The following is an 11,677-nucleotide window of genomic DNA, read 5'->3' on the forward strand; positions in this document are numbered from 1 at the left end:
GGAGGTAAAGCGATTCAGCGCTTAGAACAGTGCTTTGCACATAGTAAGTGCTTAATAAATGCCATTATTATTATCATTATTATTAGCGTCGACCCGCAGTTTCTTGGCTGGAGACTGAGGGGGTGGCTGAGGCTAGCTCTCCTCTCCCCTTAGAGCTGAATGGGGGGCCTGTTGGAAAAATAATAATAATGATGGCGTGTATTAAACGCTTACTATGTGCAAAGCACTGGTCTAAGTGCTGGGGAGGTGACAAGGCGATCAGGTTGTCCCACGGGGGGCTCACAGTCTTCATCCCCATTTTACAGATGAGGGAACTGAGGCCCAGAGAAAAGTGATTTGCCCAAAATCAATCAATCAATCAATCGTATTTATTGAGCGCTTACTGTGTGCAGAGCACTGTACTAAGCGCTTGGGAAGTACAAGTTGGCAACATCTAGAGACGGTCCCTACCCAACAGTGGGCTCACAGTCTAAAAGGGGGAGACAGAGAACAAAACCAAACATACTAACAAAATAAAATAAATAGAATAGATAGGTACAAGTAAAATAAATAAATAAATAGAGTAATAAATATGTGCAAACATATATACAGGTGCTGTGGGGAAGGGAAGGAGGTAAGATGGGGGGGTGGAGAGGGTCACACAGCTGACAATTGGCGGAGCCGGGATTTGAACCCATGACCTCTGACTCCAAAGCCCGGGCTCTTTCCACTGAGCCACACTGCTTCTCTGGAAATGGGGTAGACCCACATAGGGAGGCAGAGAAAATAAGGTGGCAGAGAAACCCGGGGTCACGGAACACCGTAACCACAATCTATAACCACACTGACGTTGTAATAATAATCATGGCATTTGTTACGCGCTTACTTTATGGCAAATACTGAGTTTAGCAAACAGTGTTTGGCAGAGATGGACACAAGGGGCCTGCTCGCAGTGTGGCTCAGTGGTAAGAGCCCGGGCTTGGAGAGGTCATCAGTTCTCAACCCGGCTCCGCCACTTGTCAGCTGTGTGACCTTGGGCAACTCAACTTCTCTGGGCCTCAGTTACCCCATCTGTAAAATGGGGATTCAGATTGTAAGCCCCATGTGGGACAACCTGATTACCTGGTATCTACCCCAGGGCTTAGAGTGGTGCTTGGCACATAGTAAGCGCTTAACAAATACCATCATCATCATTATTATTATTTTTCTGGAAGGCAGAGGTAAGTTGGTCAATGGTATGTATTAAGTGCTTACTATGTGCAGAGCAATCAATCGTATTTATTGAGCGCTTACTGTGTGCAGAGCACTGTACTAAGCACTTGGGAAGTACAAGTTTGCAACATGTAGAGACAGTCCCTACCCAACAGTGGGCTCACAGTCTAAATGGGGGAGACAGAGAACAAAACCAAACATACTAACAAAATAAAATAAATAGAATAGATGTGTACAAGTAAAATAAATAAATAGAATAATAAATATGTACAAACATATATACATATATACAGAGCACTGTACTAAGCGCTTGGGAGAGTACAATAGAACACTACAACAGACACATTTCCTGCCCACAACAAGCTTACAGTCTAGAGGAGATAATCAGGTTGGACACAGTCCCTGTCCCACAAAGGGCTCACAGTGAATCCCCATTTTACATAAGAGGCCACAGAGGCACGGAGAAGTTAAGTGATTTGCCCAAGGTCACACAGCAGACAAGTGGCGGAGCAGGATTAGCACCCAGGTCCTTCTCTCAGGCTTGTGCTCTAGCCACTAGGCCAGTATCGGGGGGCGGGAGGGAAAGGGTGGGGGTCGCAGTGGCCCTCCGGTTCGAAATTTGCTTTCCTTCCAGCATTTTCCTATAGAGTCACCGCCTGCATGTGTACTTGCCTTTAGCTACCAGAGTCTGCTCGTTTTTTAAATAAAATGAGACTGTTGGAGCGGTTTTCTGAATCCCCCATTTACCAGGCCGGTAACGAGGCAATCACATTCTCCCCCTAAGCTGGAAACCAGTTTTGGAGACGTAGCATCTGTCTGCTTTTGCCCTTTGAAGCTGGAGCCAGGTGGTGAGTTCTGTTGGATGGGGAGAGACTTCCAGAAACTGTCGGGAGACAACCAGATGGTTGGTTTTTCTATTTACTAAGCTTTTGTTTTGTCCTTTTCAGTTGTCTGAGCATTAGATTTGTAGTGAAGAGGCGAAGAGATACTTTTACAGTCGCTCTTGCTGTGGAAAATGAGACTTCTTGTCCTCCCCTTCAAAGCTCTTCATGCCTCCACCGTTGCAGAAGTCTCCTCTCCTCCTACGCCCTCCTTTGCCTAAGCTCTTTTTGCCACAGTGCCTGCCCACAGCTCTCCCGGGCATGCCGCCATCCCCCCACTCCCTGTCCACTTATTATTATGATGATAAATGTGGTATTTGTCAAGTGCTTCTAGTGGGCCAAGCACTTTTCTAAGCACCGGGAGAAGCAGCGGGGCTCAGCGGAAAGAGCCCGGGCTTTAGAGTCAGAGGTCACGGGTTCAAATCCCGGCTCCACCAATTGTCAGCTGTGTGACTTTGGGCGAGTCACTTCACTTTGTATTTCACGTTGTATCCCCCCCAGCGCTTAGAACAGTGCTTTGCACATAGTAAGCGCTTAACAAATGCCATTATTATTATTATTCACTTCTCTGTGCCTCAGTTGCCTCATCTGTAAAGCGGGGGTGAAGACTCTGAGCCCCCCGTGGGACAACCTGATCACCTTGTAACCTCCCCAGCGCTTAGAACAGTGCTTTGCACATAGTAAGCGCTTAATAGATGCCATTATTATCATCATTACAAGACAATTGGGTCAGGAACAGTCCCTGTCCTACCTGGGCTCAGTCATTCATTCATTCAATCAATCGTATTTATTGAGCGCTTACTGTGTGCACAGCACTGGACTAAGCGCTTGGGAAGTCCAAGTTGGCAACTTATAGAGATGGTCCCTACCCAACAACGGGCTCACAGTCTAGAAGGGGGAGACAGACAACAAAACAAAACATGGGGACAGGTGTCAAGTCATCAGAATAAACAGAAGTAAAGCTCGATGCACATCATTGACAAAATAAATAGAATAGTAAATATGTGCAAGTAAAACAGAGTAATAAATCTGTACAAACATATACAGGTGCTGTGGGGAGGGGAAGGAGGTAGGGCGGGGGCAATGGGGAGGGGGAGAGGAAAAAGGGGCTCAGTCTGTGAAGGCCTCCTGGAAGAGGTGAGCTCTCAGTAGGGCTGAGTGGGATTCTGTTCCACTTGACGGAATCCTATTTACAGAGAGGAAGCTGAGGCAGAGAGAAGCCAAGTGACTTGGTCGCACAGCAGGCGAGTGTTGGAGTCCGGGTTAGAACCCCGGTCTCCTGACTCCCAAGCAGAAACTCCTCACCCTGGGCTTCAAGGCTGTCCATCCATCCCCTCGCCCCCTCCTACCTCACCTCCCTTCTGTCCTTCTCCAGCCCAGCCCGCACCCTCCGCTCCTCCGCCGCTAATCTCCTCACTGTTAGGCCTCGTTCTCGCCTATCCCACCATCGACCCCCAGCCCACGTTATCCCCCGGGCCTGGAATGGCCTCCCTCTGCCCATCCACCAAGCTAGCTCTCTTCCTCCCTTCAAGGCCCTACTGAGAGCTCACCTCCTCCAGGAGGCCTTCCCACACTGAGCCCCCTCCTCCCCCCTCCATCCCTCCTGCCCTTCCCCACAGCACCTGTATATATGTTTGTACATATTTATTACTCTTATTTATTATTGTACATATTTATTTATTTGCTTTACTTGTACATATCTATTCTATTTATTTTATTTTGTTAATCATGTTTGGTTTTGTTCTCTGTCTCCCCCTTCTAGACTGTGAGCCCACTGTTGGGTAGGGACCGTCTCTATATGTTGCCAACTTGGACTTCCCAAGCGCTTAGTACAGTGCTCTGCACACAGTAAGCGCTCAATAAATACGACTGAATGAATGAATGACTGAGCCCAGGTAGGACAGGGACCTGATTGTCTTGTAATGGTAATAATAATGGCATGTATTAAGCGCTTACTATGTGCAAAGCACTGTTCTAAGCACTGGGGAGGTTACAAGGTGATCAGGTTGTCCCACGAGGGGCTGTCTTCATCCCCATTTTACAGATGAGGGAACTGAGGCACAGAGCAGTTAAGTGACTTGCCCAAAGTCACTCAATAAATACGATTGATCGATTGATTGATTCCAAGCCTGGGCTCTTTCCACTAGGCCACAGTTGTCTTCTCTAATTTCTGTGATCTCCCTCCTGAGTCTTCAGGACCCTTGAAATTGGGAGGGATTGTTGATTGTGTCTTCATTCTGATGTTAACTTCTTTCCTCCTGGATCCCAGCCCACCTAGTCCCTTTTTATCTTTCTGCCTTACTGGCGGCACAAGGCTAAAAAGGGAGACTAGACTTCCTCCCATTCGCCCCTAGATCGTGAGCCTCATGTGGGACAGGAACTGACTCTGACCTGGTTATCTTGGCACATAGTAAGCATTTAATAGTATCTTCTTTTTCATGGTATTTGTTAAGCGCTCACTATGTGCCAGGTACTAAGCACTGGGGTAGGTACAAGCTAACCAGATTGGACACAGTCCCTGGACCATATGCAGCTCAGTCTTATTCCCCATGTTATGGATGAGGGAACTGAGGCACAGAAGTGAAGCGCCTTGCCCAATTTATTATTAATTCCCCATGATATGGATGAGGGAACTGAGGCACAGAAGTGAAGCACCTCGCCCAATTTATTATTAATTCCCCATGTTAAGGATCAGGGAACTGAGGCACAGAAGTGAAGCGCCTCGCCCAATTTATTATTAATATTTCTTTCCCACACCCCGAGGATTCTGGAGAAATAATAAAGACTACAATGACACGTAAGGAACAGAGTGCGTCATTCACCAAATTCGGAACCAAACATAGGCCCCGGAGCAATGGTTCTTTTTCCGGTTTTTGAAAAGGATGATCACAAGTTCTACAATACATTTTTGTTCCTATTTGAAAGATGGTCCGGTGTTTGGTACATACTCGGTTTGACATTGAATGTGCCTATCGGTAGATTTCAATTTCTAACAATTAAGATGCATTCCCAGTGTCCTTAACACAGTATATTAATATAGACAAGAAGCAGTGTGGTCTAGTGTAAAGAGCACCCACCTGGGAGCCAAAGGGCCTAGGTTCAAATCCTGGCTCCGCCACTTGTTTGCTGTGTGACCTCGGCCAAGTCGATTAATTTCTCTGTGCCTTTCACCTCATTTGTAAAATGGGGATTAAAGCTGATGCCCCTTGTGAGACACGGATTGGGTCCAACCTGATCTTCTTGTGCTTCGTACGGCGTCTGGGACATAGAGCTTAACAAGTACCATAAACAATTAGGTATCCTTTTTAATAAGACACATTTAAAACGTCTATCAATCACATTTATCATTTTTCCATTTCATTGTTTTTAAAAGCCTTTTGTCTAGACAGCAGAAAATGTAATTTATAAAGGCGAAACATGAGGAGCTGTGAAGCTAGAATTTGGAGGTCGATCTTCACTGGACCATTCATTCATTCAGTGGTATTTATTGGGTGCTTATTGTGTGCAGGGCACTGTACTAAACGCTTGGGAAGTACAAGTTGGCAACATATAGAGATGGTCCCTACCCAACAACGGGCTCACAGTCTAGAAGGGGGCCTCTGCATGAGCAGAAATGAATCTGGAATCCACTGACAAGACCCCATATGACCAAACTCTTAACAGTCTAATTCTGTCAGTAGCATTTATTGAGCACCTACCGTGTGTGTGGAACTGTATTTGTCACCGAGAGGAGCTGCACAGGAAGAAGACGACATGGGCCCTGCCTTCACGGAGCTCACAATCCAACGGGAAAGACACGAATGTATAATGATGCACTGCCAACAGAAATATATCACTTCAGCTGCAGAGACACACGCGCAAGGGCTAAGTCTCTGGGTAAATTATGACAGAGGATAGTTGAGAGGAGTGGTTAGAACGACTGCAGCTAGTCTGTTGAGTAGTGAGAAATGATTTAGGGGAGAGGGGCAGTTGTGTCCTTAAAACCGATGGCACTGGAGTCACTATGATCTGCGGCAGTTCTCAGATAAATGAGTGATTGAAATAATTGAGGAGAATGGATTTGGGTTCAGGGGTGCCAGAAACAGGTATGTGGAAGTTCCGGGGTGTCAGACCATTCATTCAATCATATTTATAGATATGATTGTACAAGTGGATGAGTAGTGTAGTGTATGATTGTACAACATAGATATGTACAGGTAAAATAGAGTAATAAATACGTACAAACATATATGCATCAATCAATCGTATTTACTGAGCACTTACTGTGTGCAGAGCACTGTACTAAGCGCTTGGGAAGTACAAGTTGGCAACATCTAGAGCCGGTCCCTACCCAACAGTGGGCTCACCAGAGCCATAACCATGAGCCAAATCGGACCCTCCAGTTAGCCGACTCTGCCCTCACAGGAGAGGCAGAACATCCATATCTTCCCAGTACCTCTTCCTTCTGCAAGTTTATCTAGTGAGGTAGTCATCAATCAATCAATCAATCGTATTTATTGAGCGCTTACCGTGTGCAGAGCACTGTACTAAGCGCTTGGGAAGTACAAGTTGGCAACATCTAGAGACAGTCCCTACCCAACAGTGGGCTCACAGTCTAGAAGAAGCAGCGTGGCTCAGTGGAAAGAGCCCGGGCTTTGGAGTCAGAGGTCGTGGGTTCAAATCCCGGCTCCGCCAATTGTCAGCTGTGTGACTTTGGGCAAGTCACTTCACTTCTCTGGGCCTCAGTTACCCCATCTGTAAAACGGGTATTAAGACTGTGAGCCCCACGTGGGACAACCTGATCACCTTGTATCTACCCCAGCTCTTAGAACAGTGCTTTGCACATAGTAAGCGCTTAACAAATACCAACATTATTATTAGTCATCTTCACAGAAGCCTGTTTCAGAGAAGGATCACTCATGAGCTCTGGGAGTTTGCTTTTTTGTTTTTTGTCACCTCCAACTGGAAAGAGCTCAAAATGACATTTATTGGCAACGTCAATTGAGGCTTGAGTAGCCCTTTACTCTCACAGGAGAAAAATGATCTTCTTGAACATTTACATTTTAGAAATGCTGAAAAGTGTAAAACAAAGCCCCCATCTTACCAAACTTAAATCAAAAGGCTCAAAATTCCAGAAACTGTATTTTTCTTCAACAGATCTGTTACTAATTTTAGTCGAGACATATTTCAGAGAAGAGTCTTTAATTTTCTGTACTTTGCCCACAAGAGAGAAATTTTCCCTTACTCCAACAGTGTGGAAGTCATTACTACTTGCTGCTGGTATTGATGCAAATTTCACGACAACATCAGGCAGAAATGCAAAATTAATCAGAATTCTGTGAACAGAAAACCTCAGCTGTGTGTGTTTAGGAGGTCAGATCGCCCATCGCCACCTTCATTTTGATTCTTTCCAGTCGGACATGTTCAGTATAGAATATCCCTACTTGGGAAAGCTCTTATCATACCACAAAAATTAGGACCAGGGAAAAACAACTGAACAACCTGCACAACAGACTTCTGAATTATCAATCAATCAATGGTATTTATTGAGCACTTACTCTGTGCAACTGAAATTTGAGATTACAGAGTTTGTAGGCAAGATTTGTACAGAAGCAGTTTGGCCTAGTTGAAGGATCATGAGACTGGGAGTCAGAGGACCTGGGTTCTAATTCCAGCTGTCACTTTGCCGGTTGACCTTGGGCAAATCGCTTCACTTCTTTGTGTCTTAGTTTCCTCAACTATAAAATGGGGATTAAATGCTCCCTATTTAGACTCGAAGCCAGATTAAATCCTCCCTACTTGGTCTAGAAGCCCCATGTGGGATACGGATTGTGTCCAACCTGATTATCTTGTACCTGCTCCGGCATTTAAAGTGCTTGACACATAGTAAGTGCTTAACTTACCATTAAAAAACCCAAATCACTGCCCTCGAGGAGCTCGCAATGTAACAGGGGAGAAAGATCCAAAAATACATTTCAGGTTTCAGGGATGCAACAGTTGTATACCTAAAGATAATGACTGTCCCCACAAATCTGTCAGAGAATGGGTGAACCTCTCCAAACTCCTGGATTCCCTAAAGGAATCAAAGTCAAATTGAACCTCTCTTGGCTGGAGGGTGGAAAGCCACAACCTTTTAGCACCGAGCAATATATTTATGAACTCAGTCTTTATCATTCTTCCAACAACATTCTGCTCATGATTTCATAGTCACTATCTGGCTACAACACGTCAATGGCAGCATTAAAGGAACTTATTGTTGTGGGAGGAATGAAACACCCATAAAGTCCACTTTCCATTGTCTTAGGAGTTCAAGTATGTTCAACTCAGCACCCACCTGTCTGTGGCTTTATCAATATCCTGGATAGTAGGGTTAGCATTCAAAAAAAATCCTTCATGAAATCCTTCCCGTTTCTTTGTATCCATTCATCTAGCTATATCTCTCCTTTTATCTCAAAGTCTTCTCTAGCTATAGACTTTTCTATTGCTTAAAGGCTTTCTTCTGAGTCCCAAGAGTTACTTTATGAAGAATTATTTCTTCAAATCTCCCCTTCCCCCTGATGTCTGTGGCCAATTTTGGACAAGAAGTCAGAGCCATATTGCAGCTTCCACTCCCATTTCACCTACAGAAATTTAATTCCAAGCAACTGAAGAAAGGATCTCAGCATCAATCAGTGTTGGAAAATCCCTTCACTCCTTCAGAGATGTAAAGAAAAAAGAACTACCACTCTGGTTTTCAGTTCATCGGGCTCTTTAACCTATTAGATATGTACCTGGCTCTGCAGAAAAATTATTTTAAAAATAGAGTGGAAAGACTGAAAACTACCTAATAATGCAGTATTAATTTGTCATATGGTTTCCCTCTACCACATCCTTTAAAAGATGATATAATGATAGTGATTGTGGCATTTGTTAAGTGCTTACTATGGGCCAAGCACTGTGATAGAGACAAGTTCATGGGGTCGGACACAGTCCCTGCCTCACGCGGGGCTCACAGTCTAGTAGGGAGGGAGAATGGGTATTGAGTCTCCATTTCCCAGATGAGGAAACGGACACAGAGAAGTCAAGTGAGAGAAGCAGCATGGCTCAGTGGAAACGAAGCTGGGCTTTGGAGTCAGAGGTCATGGGTTCAAATCCTGGCTCCGCCACTTGTCAGCTGTTTGACCTTGGGCAAGTAACTTAACTTCTTTGTGCCTCAGTTACCTCACCTGTGAAATGGGGATTAAGACTGAGCCCCCTGTGGGACAACCTGATCATCCTGTAACCTCCCCAGTGCTTAGAACAGTGCTTTGCACATAGTAAGCGCTTAATAAATGCCATAAAAAAGTGACTTTTCCGGGGCACATAACGGGCATGTGGCAGAGGCGGAATGGGAACCCAGGTCTTCTGGTCCCCAAGCCCGTGCTCTTCCTGCCGATGAGATTATATTTGGAGTTCAGGGGTGAGTGGACACGTAGGGCACAAAACGCGGCATAGGGTTACCTGACAAAGAGAAAATCTGAAAGGGACAATGAAAAACGATTTTACAACGCTCATTAGAAAAAGACTGACATTCATAACTTCCCCTTCTGCCCTCCAGCACCTCAAACCACCCTTTATCTAGTTATGGACTCAAGCTCACTCTGACTTGATTTAGAAAGATCAGGGCTTTAGGCCATTCGTTATGTGACTGACGGACGTAAATAGCCTGAATAACGAAGGCTGTTGAAGTTTCTGTTCACAGTAGGCCTTCGGGTTTCATCTTCGTTCTTCATCATGAGACCTTGTACTATTCTAGGGCACTGTGGCTTGGGAAGAGCGGGGGAACTCTGAATCCTTTTTCGGAGAGTTGCGCTGAAGGTCAACCCTCGGAATCCGTATCCACTGAAATCCAACTTCTCCCCTTAGGTCCCCCAAACTCCTATTCATGGGAAAATTAGCAGAGCTGGTAATGATGATGATATTTCTTGAGCACTTACTGGGTGCCCGGCACTGGGGTAGATTCAATACAACCAGATCGGACCCGATCTCTGTCCCACACGGGGCTCGTGGTCCAAGAGAAACCGAAGCACGTGGACATTACGTGACCAGGATCAAAGTTTTGGGGTCTACAGCAATGAAGTTTTTGATATTTCCTAAAATCTTATTCACATCTTGGAGATTGCCTGACATAAAGAGGAGAGACAGCAAATACTGCTTTCCTTTACACGATAAAATAACTTTGAAAATAACATGAAACTAAAAAACAAGCTGTATTTGTGTTTACAAGGTGGTGATCATCTGGTAAATACTGCATCTTTGTTCGGAAGTGGAACGAACTTTGTTCAAACGGAGCTGAATTTGGCTTATTACGGTTTCAGTCAAGAGCCTCTTGTACCCACCTAAATTGGAGGGGGCAAATCCATATTGTCACACAAAAGCTTCTTTAGTAAGTTCCTGCTTTCCTTAGGGAGTGTTGTGTTATGTAAGAGCAGATTGCACCGCACGCGGGAGACTAGTCACCTAAGGACATGGCCCAGGAGTCCACTCAAATTCTCAGTAAAAATTAAATCCTTTTTTAAATACTGAAGTCAATACCTTCTGTTTCTTCAAAAGCCAGACAAGAGAAGCAGTGGATCGAATGGGATCAATCTGTTGGAGAATCTGCTTCACAGAACTTTCATCTGGGCTCAAATAACTCGATTCTGAAGCCCAGCGTAAGGGGTGTTGGTTAAAGCATTAGCAGATAGCCCTTATACTTTAACTTGGACTGTCCTAATTAAGGGCTGCTTAATTCTTTGAGGGACTCTCCTCTATTTGGAAGGAAAATTTCACTCCGGCCCGAAATGGAGAATTTGCCCAAATAAATGGGCCCAAATGCCCATTTACTCTCAAATGCAAATTAACCGTGGCTGTAACAGAGCTCAGAGACTTACAAACAGAGAACAGAGATGATTGTGTGCCAGAAGGCAGGAAAACAGTATAACTTGAACAGGTGATTCTGTTTTGAAGGAAAAGTGACAAACCCTGATAAAGTCTTGGATAAAGTCTTCCAGACGGAAGGCTTTTTATCTCAGTTTTATCTCACTGACCGCGTTTTGGGCGGTTCACGAAATGTGGTCGGGCAGGTCAGTGAGTTTTCTGGGGAGGCCGAATATATTATTCCCCGATACGGGAAATTTGTCGTTGTAATTTTTGGCAGGAAGGGCTTACATTTCCACTAGCCCTGATGAGATCCCGAATAACGTTTCTTCTGCATGCAGACCTCTTCTCGTATTTCATCGCTTTAGTAGGAGACGTGAAGCCAAGTGGGTTTTGCATTGCTGACAGGCTTGATAAAGATGACCGGGCAATTCAGTAAACCCCATCGTTTATTTTTATACCCATTTAGGGGCTCTTCTATCTATCTAGATCCATATATACCTATATGTAGCTGTAGTTATATTGATATACAGAGATCTATCTATATAGAGATCTATATAGATATACAGATATATATAGCTAGGTATAGATTGACGTAGATGATAATAATAATCATAATTTTGGAATTTGTTAAGCTTTTACGTGCCAGGCACCATACTAAGCACCGGGGTGGACACAAGAAAATCAGGTTGGACAGCGCGCCTGTCCCACTTGGGGCTCACACTCTCAATCCCCATTTTACAGATGAG

This window comes from Tachyglossus aculeatus, chromosome 20 (assembly GCF_015852505.1).
Source record: "Tachyglossus aculeatus isolate mTacAcu1 chromosome 20, mTacAcu1.pri, whole genome shotgun sequence".
In the NCBI taxonomy this organism is placed as follows: Eukaryota; Metazoa; Chordata; class Mammalia; order Monotremata; family Tachyglossidae; genus Tachyglossus; species Tachyglossus aculeatus.